The 14,578-nt window shown below is 28.0% G+C and overlaps 1 protein-coding gene across 4 annotated transcripts in view; it reads left to right on the forward strand.

The window, feature by feature from the left end:
* LOC117174186 (plexin-A4) overlaps positions 1 to 14,578 on the forward strand; it is a 599,034-nt gene that overhangs the window by 150,341 nt on the left and 434,115 nt on the right. The window contains exon 1 of one of the 4 annotated variants that reach the window (XM_033363036.1): positions 4,693 to 4,767. The exons of the other annotated variants lie outside the window; for them this stretch is intronic. The gene's annotated coding sequence lies outside the window, so the exon portion shown is untranslated. Of the gene's footprint in view, positions 1 to 4,692; positions 4,768 to 14,578 lie in introns of those variants that run through there. 4 annotated transcript variants of the gene reach the window in all.

Raw genomic sequence — 14,578 nt, forward strand, 5'->3', positions numbered from 1 at the left:
ATAAATGAATTTTCTACAAAAAATTTTGCTTTCGTACCAAATTTTTTAATTTTCAAGTCAAAAATATGAATTTTCTGTAAAGCAGTTCAATTTTCAATTCGACAATATAAATTTTCAGATTGAAGAAAAAAAATCTTTGACAAAAATAAGATCAGATTTTCAACTAAAATTATGAATTCTTGACAAAAAAAAGTGTTGAGACAGTAGTTTAACTTTAAACCAAGAACTTTAATTTTCAACCTAAAAAGGTGAATTTTTAACGAAGTATGTAATAATTTATATTGCCACAAAAAATATTTTATTTAAAAAAAAAAAAACAGATTTAACCAGCAAAGACGAATTTTTAACAAAATACTTGAATCCTCAATTGAATAAGATTCATTTTGAACCAAACTGTTGCATTTTTGACAAAAAAAAACTCTTACCATAAAAAAATGAATTTTGAAAAACATAAAAATTTTCAACAAATTTTGGAACTTTCGAGCTGAAATTACGAATTTTCTATAAAACAGTTCAAGTTGCATCCCGAAAATGAGAATGTCTAATAAAATTGTATGATTTACAACCTAAATGATTTAATTTTTAATCACACAGTTGAATTTTTAAACAAAAATGTGATTTCTACAGAAAGAGATGTTCTTCAACAAAATAGTTGAATATTCGATAAAAAAATTCTTAGTGAAGAAAGAAAAAAAAACTAAAATTATGAATCTTCAAAAGAGAACTTTTAAGAAAGAAGTTAAATTTTTAACCAATATTTTTTATTTTGAACCTAAAAAGATGAATTGTTGATATTTCAACAACCAAAATGTTATTTAAATTAAAAACTTTTTATTTAACCAATAAAGGCAATTTTTCTACATAATACTTGAATCCTCAACTGAAACAGATTAATTTTCAAACAAACGTTTGCATTTCTAACCAAAAAAATATATTCCTTAAGAAAAAAGGCGAATTTTAAAATTCATAACAATTTTCAACTAAATTTTTTTATTTTCGAGCTGAAAATACAAATTTTCTAGAAAACAGTTCAAGTTCCATAAAAAAAATATGAGAATTTTTAAAAAAATAGTATGATTTTCAACCGGAATAAATTAATTTTTAATCATTAATTTTTAAGTTAAATTTTTAAACAAACAGATGACATTTCTACAGAAAGAGATGTTTTTCAATAAAATAGTTGAATATTCAATAAAAAATTTCTTAGTTAATAAAGAAAAAAATTTTAGTATATTGTTGACTTTTCAATTGAAATTATGGATCTTAAAAAAATTAATTTATGGATGTAGTTCAATTTTTAACCAAGAATTTGAATTCTAAACCTAAACATATAAATTTTTGATATTTAAAAAAAATGTTATTCAAATTAAAAGCAGTTGTATTTAACCATTAAAGACGAATTTTCTATGTGACACTTGAATATTCAACTAAAAAAGATTAATTTTCAACCATATGATTGTATTTTTAACCAAAAAAATTGAATCCTTACAACAACAAAAAGTTTTGTACAAAATACCAAAATTTCCAACGAAATTGTTGAATTTTCTACAAAACAGGTCAATTTTCAATCCGTAAATGTGAATTTCTAGGAAACTATTTAATTCAGATAGAATGAAAACATTAAATTTTCAAATTACAATGGAAATTCCAGTATAATAGTTTGTTGCCTATAAAATATGTATAGATGAACGCATCGCTTCGCGTCTACCAGAGGGAGGTCATGACGCGTATGCGTAGAGGCGGCATAAAATATGTTTTGCACGCACGATAAGAGACGACATTGTCTCTGATCACTTGAATTCGTTTGCAAGCGTTGTGTACGTGTCGTTGGCACATTATTCACCCCGGCCCTATACAATAAACATGCCGGGATTTCCTAAACGCAATGTTCGCAAATATGCGCCTTGGTCGTATTAACGCGGAGAACAGGATCAATTTGCATAGTTGAAATAATAGGTAGGCGTTGCCAAATTCCGAAATGCGCATCCGTTGTAATAGCGCTTAGCGCTTGTAAACTGCGTCATTTGTTTGTTCACTGGCACTTAAATTAGGTAACAGCTCGAGGGGGTAGGGGTGGACAATTTGCAAAAACTTTCTCCTGAAGATTATTTTTTTAAAGGAATCTGCATTATCATCAGAGAATAACAGAATTTCTTAACGTCTTTTCAGACTAGATGGAGCTATGAATTAAACATTTTTTAAGTTAAATTCTTTCTGGAAAAAGATCTTCTCTTTTTGCTCCGCTGGGAAACGAACCACAGTACTGCCGATTGCCGGTCGGGTGCTTTCCCATTAAGCTACTAGAAAGATCGAGAGCAACATCCTTTTTCAGAAATACACGTATTATTGTGCCAGGTGTCATAAGTAAAAAATTTTCAAGGAATCTGTTTTATCAGAGAATAACAGAATTTCTTAACGTGTCTACAGTCTAGATGGAGCTATGAATTAAACATGTTTTTAATTAAATTTTTTCTGAAAAAAAAAAAAACAAATTTCCGCTTTTTTCTCTCTTGCAACCTGCTGAACGAAAGGAAAAGATATTTTTCAGAAAAAAATTAATTAAAACAATGTTTAATTCATAGATCCGTCTAACCTGTAAATACGTTAAGAAATTCTGTTATTCTCTGATCATAATACATAATCCTAGTAGCTTAATGGGAAAGCACTCAGCCGGCAATCTGAAGTTCTGTGGTTCCTTTACCAGCGGAGCGAAAGAAGATCTTTTTTCAGAAAGAATTTGATTAAAAAAGGTATCTCTTTTACAAATTTTATTATGTGGTTGAAAATAAAATTTGTTTTCAGTGCATCATTTTTGATTGCAAATTCAACTGTTTTGTTAAAAATACGTCTTTTTTAGATAAAAATAATTTTTTATGAAAGTTTGTATTTTTGATTTAAAAGTTCATATTTTTTAGTAGAAATATTGTGCCTTTCTTGGATAAAAAAATTGAACTCTTCTGTTGAAGATTCAACTATTTCCTAGAAAATTTACTTTTTATTTAAAATTCGTATTTTTGTGTTGAAAAGTCGTTTGAAATCTTTTTGGATGAAAATTCAATTTTTTTCCCTGAAATTTGGTATTTTTCATTAAAAGATTTACCTGTATGTGTATTAATAGAAGTTTAATTTTCCTTGAACAAAAATGTAGCTGTTTGGTTGAAAATTTAACAATCTTGTTCAAAAGTCATACTTTTTGGTGAAGAATTCGACTACTTAGCGGAAATTACATCTTCCTTGTATAAAAATTCAACTGTTTGTTTGAGAAGTCATACTTTTTGTTTGAAATTTCTGTTTTTTTTTAAATTTAACTATTTTGTAGAAAATCTACTCATTTTTATTTAATACTTTGGTGTTGAAAAGAGAAGTTAAATCTTTTTTGGAAGAGAGTTCAACTTATAAAAAAATGATCCTTTTTCTATTAAAACAAGTATTTGTTTAGCGATTAGAGGTTTGGATAGAGAATTAAACTATTTTGTTAAAATTTCATCTTTTTTGGTAGAGAATTCAACTATTTTGTTAAAAATGTATTCTTCTTAATTGAAAAAATTATTTCTTGTCTAAAAATCCATATTTTTATCGTGAAAAATCAACTGAAATCTTTTTTATGAGAAAATTCAATTATTTTTTTATAATAACACTTTTTGTTAAAAAATTATTCTTCTCTGCTTGAGCTGGATTGAAATTTCATTTTTGTTCTATAAAGATGCATCCGTTTCGTGAAAAATCAATGTTTTGCTGAAGTCATACTTTTTGTATGGAAATTCAATTTGTGTATCGAAAATTGATCTTTCGGCTTGAATGTTGAACAATTTGTATAAAGTTTGATTTATAAAGTCTTTATTTGTGGAAAATTCGTCTTCTTGGTTTAATTTTTTTTTTTAATTCATCTTTTTTGATTGAAATATAAACAATTACACTTTTTTGTTGGAAATTTATCTTTTTAGATTGTAATTCAACTATTATGTTAAAAATGTAATTATTTTATTGGAAATGAAAGTATTTGATTAAAAAAAAGTCATCTTTTATGGTAGAAAATAAATTTTTTGGTTAAAAAAAAATTAATAAATATGAACATTTTTCATTTTTATCTGAAATACTTTTTTATTCCGTTTATAAAAGATCTTATGTGAAAAATATTACAAGAATAAATTGCTGGTATTTGAATATTAATAATCGAGGAAAGTAAAAAAATTAGTCAAGGAAAAATCAGAGAATTTTAAAAATGAAGTTCTCGGACAATCTGTCTAATTCTACTTAGCAATGAATAGCAAAAACATTTCTGGAAGCTAGAAATTACGAACTGAAATATGGGGGGGGGGGAGGTAATAATATTTTGTTACTGTTTGTTACAGGGGGAGGAGGGGCCTTATAGAGGGGTTACGTAATTTAAGTACAGTCCCTTAACTCATTTTCACTCAGTGAAATAGCCCCTCGTATCCGCTACTTATTTCAGCCAGGCCCAAATATTTCGAAATCAAACACGAGTTACACGGTAAGTTTCTTTTCATTCGAGAAATAAACAGACCCGAGCGGTGACACGCGCCTACCAGACGACTAGTGTCATCTTGGCCGCGTGTATCGCCATATCACTGGTTGAATCTTAGCCTTTGGCGTCACTAGTATATTCAGTAATCCTGTTTCAGTTGAGTCGACTGTTTCATCCAGTGAAGATTAGACATTTACTGGTTCGTCAGCAATAATCAAAAATACTGATTCAACTAGTGACAATTTCAGTGTTTCAGTGTAAGAGAGTGGAATCAAGTCAGGGTGAGTTCGTATAAAGAATCAGGTTTAGATGGCTCTTAAGAAAAAAAATATTATAGAAAATTTGGTATAGTAATTGTTATTTAAATCCATTAAAATCTTTGAAGTCAGTTGAAATCCGTGTAAATTCATTGAAGTCTTTTCACATGTTTTTAATATCTTAGAAATTTGTTTAATATTTATAAATTTGTAGCAATAATTAACAATTCTTGAAAATAAAATTAATAAATTTTATTTCCTATAGTTCTGTAGAAATCCGTTGAAATAATTGGAAGTTCTATCAAAACCCTTAAATCTGATGAAATTCTTGAAAATGTTTTCAAGTCTTTGGAAATGCTACAAGATTCTCTGACAGTCATTGGAAATTTGTTAGTTTCTCCAAATTATTTGAAATCTATTAAAATTCTTTAATATTCTTTTCAATTTTTTTTTAGTTCCTTCCTATCCCTTGAAATAAAATTTAATTTATTCCCTAAAGTCTTAAAAATACATTAAAATAAGTAGAAATAATTTGAAATTCCTTGAATATAAATGAAATTAAGATTATTTGTTAAAGTTCTCTAAAAATAAAACTTTAAAACACCTACAACTCTTTGAAATGCTTGGATATTAAAAACGAAGTAAAAATTTTTTAAAAATTAATTTTGTTTGATTGAAAAGTCATTTTTTATTTTAGTTGAGAATTATTTTTATTAGCGGAAAATACAAATTTTCCATTTTTGGTGGAAAATTCATTATTTTGAGCTGAAAATGTATTTAATTTGTTGAAAATTCTTCTTTTTGGTAAAAAATTAATTAGCTGGGTTAAGAAATTCCTCCTTTTAGGATGGATTGCAACTTTTTCATTAAGGATTCAATAATTTTGTTGAAAATTTGGCCTTTTTAATCAATTCAACTGTTTTTTCTTTTAAATTTAAATATTTTTAGGTTAGAATATCAACTATTACGTGGTTTACTTAAATTTAATTTTTTTTTGTTTGAAAAATTATCTGCTTGGTTAAAAGTTTAACTACTTTGTAACAAATGAATTTTTTGGTTGAAGATTCATAATTTTAGTTGAAAATTAAACTGTTCGGTTGTAAATTAATTTTTGATTGAAAATTCATATTTTCGGTTTTAAAATTCAACTGTTTTTTTACTTTAAATAAAAATATTTTTAAATTAAAATATGAACTATTTTATGGTTTATTTATAGTTATTATTTTCTAAATAAAATTCATATTTTTAGTTTGAAAATTCAAGTTTTTGACTAGAATTCAAGAATTTGGTCAAAAATAGCACTACTTAGTTGAAAATGAACTTTTTTTGTTGTTGAAATTTGACCTTTTTGTTAGAAATGGAATCTTCTTGGTTGAAAATTCATTTATTTTGTTAACAAATTCGTATTTATGTTAGAAAATTAATCTCTGGTCAGAACCAATCTGTTCAAATTCTTATATTTTCTTAGTAGAAAAAATAATAATTAAAAAAATCACATCTTAAAAAATTGCTAACTTATATTTTTTTAAACCGTTTTTTTAGAAAATAAAATTTTTTATCTGAAAATTGTTACTATTCCATTTTTAGTTGAAAAGTTATCCTTTATAATTTGAAGATTCAACTATTTGGCTGAAACATCATGTTTTTTGTTGGTAATTCGCCTTTTTTGTTAGAAAAATCATTTTCTTTGTTCAAAATGTATCCTGTTGATGGAGAAAAATAATAAAAATAATATTTTTGACTGAAAATTCATCTTTGTTGGTTGAAAGTTCAACTATTAAGTTTAAAATTCAATCACTTTAGTTAATTTTTAATTTGACCCTTCTGTTTAAACTTTAAACTATAATTTTTTTTAATTCATTTTATTTGATTAATGTCATTATTTTTGGTCTAAAACTAAACTATTTTGTTGAAAAGTAGTTTTTTTTTTATCGAAAATAGTTTTGTTTGTTAGAAAAGTCATTTTTCTTGGTTGAAAGTTCATTTTCCTTTGTTCCAAACGAACTGAACTGGCTTGGTGAAATTGTAACTGTCTTCTAAAAAGTTCATCGATTTCTCGATCGATTTGGTTTGGTAATTCAACTATTTAGTAAAATTGCAACTTTTTTTTATTGCATTTGGTTTGGTTATAAATTCAACCGTTTTTGTTGAAAATTCTTCTTTCATGGGACAAAATTCAACTGCTTACTAAAACATTCGAGGTTTTCGCTCAAAAACTGAACTTTTTTGTTGAAAATGATTCTTTCTGGGTTGAATATTCATCTGTTTTTTGTAAAAAATCTTTTTTTGTTGGAAAATTTAACTATTAAAAAAAAGTGCAATATATTTTGACTTGATGTTCGAAGAATTTCAAACGTTTCATCACATCAAAAATAAAGGGTAAACTTCAAACTTTATCTTTAAAAAATTACCTGTCACAAATTTTATCATTAGTTTTTTCTGTAATATTTGGGACTGTATTTTAAACATTTTTAACTTTTTAAATATTTTTCTCGAAAATAAAGTAGTTAAATTTGTTGAACTTAACCCTCGCATGTTAATTTCTAATCCTCTGGTATAATGTACCTTAAAAGTTGGGGCGTTTTAGTAGGAGCCCAGCCAGATCCCAAACGGCGCCTTAATTGAATTTTAATATGTCTATTTATACCTGGGTAGACTAGAATAGTGGAATTTTATGAATGTTTGCTGTATGGCTCTTACAATTTCTACCTAGAGAGTGACTAGTGACTATGGCGAATCGAAAAATGTTGAAAATTGCGTGACTGAATGGGTTCCTTGATGGGGTGCCCCGTGGACATCCGTTGTGCATTCTTTGCTCAACCCTCAAGTTTCACCTCACCGACAATAATCGTATTCTCCGAGGGGACTTTCCTGAGGCTAAGCCCTAACCCTTTTCACGGCAAGCAGAATATTACTTCAATGGAAAAAAGATCAATTGTATAACTTGCAATTCGGACCTCAAGTTTGTGTTTTGAAACCAAAACTGCCAGTTTTTTAAAAATAATTTTGCTTAAGCAGACTGAAGTTTTCTATATAGTTTTTTCTTTCTAAAAACGAGTTGTTTGTTAGAGATATTGGGATGAAACTTTTTTTTTGTTATTATCTGACACCAAGGTGCAAGTCATTTCTGACTTCATTTTTATTTCCCCTATTCTCCTCATTTCTCCTCTTTGAACAAGTTTTCCCCCTTTTCTAGGTTTTTTCCGTTTAAATACGAACTGAATTAATAGAATCCATTAGTTGAAAGTTAATTATTTTTTATTGAAAAGTTTGCTATTACATATTTGTTTATTATTTTTTGTTTTCGGGATAAGCGTAACTCGGTCGGTTCTAGCATTTCAGAATTAATTTTTTTTTGGTTAAAACTTTCACTATTTCATTGAAGGTTTTATTTGATTGAAAATTAATTTTTTGTTTCAATTGAAAATTTATCTAATTCATTTTTGACAGAACATTGATTTTTTTCTCGTTGAAAACTGTATTATTAAAATTTTCACTGATTTTTTAATTAGTTTTCTATTTCTTTTAATTAGTTTAATCGTTTAATTAGTTTTCTATTTTGTTAAAAATGGATTTTTTAACTGAAACTTTAACTTTTTTTTTTAATTGTGAATCGTTTTCATGCTTATTTTGCATACAATTCTTCATGATAAAATGGATTTCTTTTCAATCTTAAATATCATTTTTTAATTGAGACACTTAACTCATGATTATATCTAATAAGACTTGTTATTTATATTTTTGTAAAAAGAATCTATTGCATTTTAGTATTTTGATAAATGTGTTACAGTTTTCTGATTATTTCTTTTTCGTTTTAAAAATTCCATTCTTAGCTAAAAATTGATCTTTTTTAGTTAAAAATGCCATTTTTTTTATTAATACTTATCTTTTTTGGTCGAAAATTCAACTATTTCGTTGAAACTTAGTATTTTTTTTGGTTGAATTCAACTGTTTTTTATTAAAAATTAAAATCTTATGTTATTTTAAATTTCAATTATTACATTTTTTTAATTTTATCTTTTTTTGTTACATTCAACTATTTTTAATTTTAAATTAATCCCCTTTTTGTTTTCAGATATCAACTATTATATTTTTCTGTGAGAATTAATCTTTCTTGATTGAAAATTCAATTGCATCTATAAAAGTTAAACTTCTTTGTTATAAACTAATCTTTTTGGTAAAAAATTGAACTCTTTCTTTTTTAATATAAAATTCCTTTTTTCAGAATTAAAGATCTGTCTTTTAAAAAATCCGTCTTTTTGGCTTAAAAATTTAACTATTCAGTTGAAAATTCGACTGTTTTTCGTTGAAGTTTAAAAAATTTCGTTTGAATATTTGAAGATTTGGTTGAAATTTCATCTTTTATGTTCGAAAATGTAATGATTTGGTTAAAAATGCAACTGTTAGTTGTTGAATTTTGATCTGTTTTGTTTTAAAATTCGACATTTTGGTTTGAAATTTGTGCCTTTTACTTAAAAGTGCAAATGGTTGTAAATTTGTAAATATATCTGTTTGATAATTATTTTTTGCTTTTGAAAATTCAATACTTGGTTGAAAATTAATCTTTGTCAACTACTATTTTATGCTACTATTTTTTTTTTTTTTTTGAAGTCACATCTTTTTTCTGAAATTTCATTGCTTTGTTTAAAATTCGACTTTTTGGATAGAAAGCTGATCCTTTTGTATTGAAGATTCAACTATTTTATTCAACCATTTTCAACTATTATACAACTTTTTGTAGTTGAAGTTTGATTTTTTTTCAAAAATCGTTCTATTGGTTTAAAATTTGGTGTTGTTCAAAATTTAATTATTTATTTAGAAAGTAAAAAATTTTGTAGAACACTTTTCTCTCTTGCTTTAAAGTTTAACTATTTGGCTTTAAATGCAACAGTTTCTTATAAAATTAATTCGTTTGTTTTTTGAAAATTCAACCAATTGGTTAAAAGTGCAATCTATAAGAAAATCCTAAAATTATTGTACATTTTCATTTATAAGAATTGTAAACTTCAATTAAATTTTTAATTAGAATTTTGTTAGCAACTATCAGAGAAAGCAAAACAACCACAAATTTAATTTAAAAAACATAAATTCAGCTCGGAAATGGGATGGTCTCATATAGAATGGTTATGATTCTGTTATATAGTAACTAGACATGGAAGGTAATACGTGTTGTATGTAGTTAAGGAAATACATTATCGCCCCAGCTCATGATCAAAGCGTACCGAAATATTATGTTCACAATTCACCCTCCCTCTTATTATAGCACAAGCACAAGTGAACTTGCGTTCGTTGCTGGTATAAATCCCTGTTGCGCTGGGCGTAGTCTGGATCGTCCTTAGGTTTCTTCCCCCTTTTTAAGCTTGTGGAATAGTCCCCTGTGTTACCCTGATCCACTTGGAACCCCTGTTTCGACTTCCCTCGGGCTTCGACCTGCACGTGTACCTAACGTGCAAATCCTCCCTGCTGATGCTTACACCCGTACAGTCATCTTCAGAAACTGTACTTTCGACTTCTCCCAGCAATATCGAATCTAGTTCAGGTTGCTGGGTATATGGAGGTCAAATCCGTTTTCATCGATTTTGAGATTTGTATTTTTGTTGACAAAATAAATAAACCAGTCCACAGTGAGTGGGGAGAGTTCTAACGCTGGATTCCTGTTATGTTACCAACATCTAGATTCTAGATCATTCCGCAGCTGAAGTTTCTAGAATATTATAAAGTAATCTACAAAAAACAATAATCTTTTGAGAGGCCTTTCCAGAAACTCAGAAATAAATGTCATACATTCAACCTTTCTAGAATAATCTAGAATATTTCTAGAATATTCTCAAAGGTTACTGATGATGCGCAATTCCGAGTAATGGATTTTTGCTTAAACCATTTCAAGTTTATTAAAAAATTCCTTTATTCACTTATTGCGCAGAAGATACAAGTGCAATTTGAAATGGGTGGTAATTATGCTATTCAGCTTTGTCTTAGACAAAACCTTCAAGCTATTTACGCAAAATTAGTTCCACGCAATTGTGCAATATCATTTAATGACGTCATCGGTAATCTTCGAGAATATTCTAGAAACTTAGCACGGACACGAACCACTTGCGCTGTGGAATATTCTCGATATCGGTAAGAGGAATCTTGCGTTAGAACTCTCCCTACTCACCTACATTCTCGGCAATATTTACTATTGTGTGAAATTTGTTAATATTTTATTACTTAATGCTGAAAGTTCTATTTGTTTATTGAACAAACAAACAAACAAAAAGTGTCAAAAAATAGACTTGATTCCTTATACAGTTGAACCCTAACCTGATTTTTTTATACTTGAGGTCGCGAATATTTGTAAAAGTTTCAATTTTTTTTAACAGTTTTTTATGGGACAAAAAGTTAAGGTGAATTTGATTGTTTTCACAGTTTTTTGCCAATGAAAAATAAGATAAAATTAGAAATTTAAAAAAACTTGTTTTTTTTTTTAAATTTGGCTAATTGCACATTTTTTAAAGAAAATTAAAAATGCAGTGCCTATAATTTCTTCAGATAGAATAAAAAAAACATGCCATTATTCTATTATTGTACAAAAAAAGTTTCTTTAAACCTCTGCAAGGTGTTAGAATCCCTAAAAATGTAAAAATCTTAATGTCCTGATTTTAATATGAAGAACTGAAGACATTTTAAACCTAACATTTTTATTTTTTCTGGAAAAATATGATATTAACAAAGTACATTTTTTTCGCATTTTCAAAAAGTCTTTAACAAAAGTTAGATTTGTCATTTTTAGTCACTTTGCTCAAACCACTTTTTAGCCTATTTTTTAAATTGAAGCCATTATAGTTACTTGTTTAATAAAAAATGTTAGTTGAGTCACTTCTACCAATAAATCAAAAGAAAGAACCCTAGGGTTAACTTCTCCTGAATTCACTCAAATTTTATTGAAATAAATGTAATTTTATGATTTTTTTTCAATTCATTTAAATTAATTTGATATACATCCTGAATTCTTTCACATTCTTTGAATTTGTTTACTTTTTTTTCTCCTTGAATTCTCTTGAGTTTCCTTTAATTCTTCAAAATTCATTCCACTTTTACTGAAACCAATGGCATATTTCGGATGAAAAAAAAATTAATTTTATTTGAATTTAATTGGAATTGATCCTGAATTATTAATAATTTCCGGATTTATTTTAGATTCTTTGGAATCGTTTTGATTTTTTTAATTAACTTGAATTCATTTGGAATTAACCCTGAATTCCTATTAATTTATCCTGAATTCTTTAAATTTTCTGGATTTTTCTTATTTTCCCTGAATTCTTTCAAAATTTACTCTTACTTTTATGAAAATCAATAGAATGGTTTGATTTTCACCAGTTTTTGTTTTCAATTAATTTGAATTGATTTGGAATTAACCTTGAATTCTGGATATTTTTCTTATTTTACCTTGAAGTTTTTGAAACTCACCTAGAATTCTTAGACATTTCATAAAATTCTTTTGAATATCCTTGAATTGTTATAAATACACTGCCAACTTAATGAATTCAATGATTTTTAAAAATATTTTCGAGTCTTTTCCAGTTTACTTGAATATTTGGGTATTTCAATGGATTCTTCTCTTTCTCCTTAAATTCCTATAAATTCACTTCATTTTATTTGGTTCATTGTTTTTTTCTCAGTAATGTTATTCACTCAAATTCTTAGAATGTTTCATGAAAGTCTCTTGAATTTCCCTGAATTATTTTAAATTAATTCTAATCTTACTGAAGTAATTTGAACATTCTGGATTTTTCTTTTTCTTTTTGTAATTCATTTAAATTATTTTTAATTTAACTTTAACTTTTTCGAATTTATCCTAAATTTGTTTAAACTTGCCGGACGTTCTTATAAATTTCATCGAATTCTTTTGAATTTAGAAGAACACTAGTCCTATTATTATTTCAAATTAGTCATTTTTAATTAATTTTAGTCACTTTGAGTTAGCAATGACTTACTTTCTGTCACTTTTCCGGTTTAAATTGCCCATTTTTTTCACTTTTTTAAAGTAAATTCGGCTGTGACATCCCTGAACATACATTTTCATAAAGTTTAGGATTGCTGTCCTCTTGCGTACTTCCACATCTACTTGCGAAATTCATAAGGTTTATGTAAATTTGAAGTTTTGGACTCTGGTGAAGTTTGCTTGTAATAAACTCCATTAGGCGAGGGGATGAAAACACTCTTTTGTACTCAGCCTTCTCGTTTTCTCACATCAGAATTTCGTCTCTAAATCAAAACTGTTAAACCCCATGTCTGGAATAATTTTGCTTGAAATAAAACGTTGCGACTAGACGAAAAAAATTAGTTGACAAAACCTTACTTGACTTTGGACTAGACGACACATTTTTTATCTTATAAAATATTATGTATATTATTGATACTTATTTGTAAAATATTCTAACCATTCTAAATACTGAAAATATTGAGGAAAGGATGTTCCGAAATTCATGGAAAAATTCCTGAACGCTTTTGATTATTTCGAGTGGTGAGAGCCCATTTGATCAAGGTCAATCTGCTTCCTCTACCCCCACTAGCCAAATTCTCCTCACAAAGTTGAGAGACCATCAGACTGTGACCGCCGGCTCTTGCCAGAGGGGATGCTTTGTACTTAATGGGGACTAAAATATGAAACATGAAAAAATTTTAATTTGCTAAAATACTAATTGCGAAATTCAAAGATTTGCATATTTCGTATTGTATTCCTCATTAAGTACAAAGGACACCGGCTGGCAAGGTTCGGAGGCAGCAGTATGGCGAAGCCCTAGCTGCACGAGGGGAAGTTGGAAGTGGGGGTAGAGCAAACAGGCAGGCGGCCTTGAAATGGGCATCGCCCGTTTCTAGGATTGTTTTTTATCTTGTATAAAACCTTATACGTATATTTAAAACAAATTTGGGCCTACCTTAAAGTCTTAGAAAGCCATGCAACGTTTCGTGAATTAATATTTTTCCATCTGAAAAACAAATTATTTGATTTTCCAATTTCCCTTTGTTTCAAAACGGTGATTAGGAAATAATTATTTTCGAATCTAAAAAAAAAGTTTGTGTCCCAGTTGATAATAATTGGACACCAAGGTGTTTTTGAGTGTTGCCATATCCAATTATTTTCAACCCGTACTTTAAATGCGCCTGTTTTATTCTATGGTGTCGAGGGCCATTCTAGTTTCATACCTCCATAGACTTGACTCACATCAGTTTTAAACTGATCGATGCGAGCTTGCTCCGGAACAAAAGTTCCTGTGGTGTTATCCACACTTAACAAGACCACACGAGGATTATTGTCTCCGACTGTACATTGTGTTTCTTCTGCCCTCTGCCCTACCATTACCGATTCTCTCTCTCGGTCTCTCGCCTACTCACTTTCTCTCATCCATACTCTCTTTTTACTCGACGCAGCATGAAACATCTGTTCGCAAAAAACTCGGGTCACGTCGTGAGGAAAGGGTTTCTGTTTTTACAGCCCGAGAGATTTTTGCGAAAAACGGTTCGGCTAGAATTGAAAATACTTCTCTGAAGTTAACGACAATCCTATGGTTGTAATTCAGTTTTTTTTCGTACTCAATTAAAACAGTGTGCTACACATGTTACACATGTTACATATTGTCTAATAGAATATTTTGAAAATACTTTTTATAATAATAATAATTATTATTATTATTGATAATAATATTATACCATTAAGCCGAATATTAAAAAAAATTAGTTTAATCTAGAATTCCCATGCTGATTATTTAAATAACGTTTTCATTCCGCAACATTGCTTCTAGTTAGGTCGCTGATCAATCTCTCTAGCAATCGCCCCAGATGACGAGCA

Source organism: Belonocnema kinseyi, chromosome 6 (assembly GCF_010883055.1).
Source record: "Belonocnema kinseyi isolate 2016_QV_RU_SX_M_011 chromosome 6, B_treatae_v1, whole genome shotgun sequence".
Taxonomy (NCBI): Eukaryota; Metazoa; Arthropoda; class Insecta; order Hymenoptera; family Cynipidae; genus Belonocnema; species Belonocnema kinseyi.